The following is a 1,431-nucleotide window of genomic DNA, read 5'->3' on the forward strand; positions in this document are numbered from 1 at the left end:
TATTTTATTATTTTTCTCAATTAGAGAAATGTTATTTTCTTATTTTATTATTTTTTAAAATATACTCAAATAGTAAAAAAATTAAAAATATATATTTTGTTATACTTAATAGTAAAATTTAAAATGTTGTTTTATTATTTTATTAATCTCAATTATAATTATTATACTCAAATAGTAAATAAAATATTATTTTATTAATTTTTAAATTATACTCAAATATTATAAAAAATTAAAAAAATATTTTATTATATTAGAATAGTAAAATTTAAAATGTTATTTTATTATTTTTACTAATTTTCAATTATACTCGAATAGTAAATATAATATTTTTTTTATTATTTTATTATTTTCAATTATATTCAAATAGTAAATAAAATTTAAAAACATTTTATTATACCCGAATAGCAAAATTAAAAATGTTATTTTACTAATTTTCAATTATACTCGAATAGTAAAAAAAATATTATTATATTATTTTTCAGTTATACTCAAATAGTAAAATTGTAATACCCCAAAATTCAAAAGGATAGTCCTGGTATTTAATTTTCAATTTATGTTTTAATTGACTTTTTAATTTTTTTAATTGTTTTTGAATTATTTGACGTACTTGACTTATTTGTATTATTTGAATTAATTCTTTGGTTTACTTGTTTCCTTTGATTTATTAAATTGTTGAATTCTTAGATTTATTTAGCTTACATTAAGTGCTGTATTTTTGTGACTGGATTTATTACCTGTTTAATTGTTAATATTGCTTAAATTGTTTTATTTAATTTTGTTGATTTTTTTTAATTGATTTATTTGTAATTGGTTTAATTATTTTAGAGGCAACTTAACTGTTTTAAATTATTAGGGTTTTGTTAATTTCATCGTGTTTTAGTCTGAACCGACTTGTAGGTGGTTTAGGATTAAGGTTAGGGTTTCAACTTAAGCCTATAAATACATATGTTTACATCTGCTAAGGGTTTTTGTAAACCCTATTCACCATAGTCACATATACAGTGATACAGAGGGTTGTGAGGGCAGAGAAACAGAGAATGAGTAATTTATAGAGAGGACTTAGGAAGGCAGAGCAAGGAAAACTAAAATTCAGAAACGTGGATTCAGTGTTTCAATTTTGAAACTTAAGGCAAGTCTTGTTCTTCTCTATCTCTTTAATCTATGTTCTGTGCGTGTTTAGGAAGACTCCAGGAATTAAACTAAGGCTTAATTATAACCTTTATGCATGTTTAATTAATGTTTAAATTCATGGAATTGAACCTGTTCTTCGTTGTTTCAGAAAGATAGTAAAGAAACTGTAGTTCTGTAACCTTGCTCCGTTCTGTAGTGATTTGTTTTCAATTTAAGTTTGATGGTATATCATTGTTTTACAATCAATCTGGAACTGAATTAGACCTTAAAACATGCACTAAAAGTTTACTATGAGAACTG

Source organism: Cornus florida, unplaced genomic scaffold (genome assembly GCF_030987335.1).
Source record: "Cornus florida cultivar Cherokee Brave unplaced genomic scaffold, ASM3098733v1 CherokeeBrave_3.0.0_Hap2_Chr08, whole genome shotgun sequence".
Lineage (NCBI taxonomy): Eukaryota > Viridiplantae > Streptophyta > Magnoliopsida > Cornales > Cornaceae > Cornus > Cornus florida.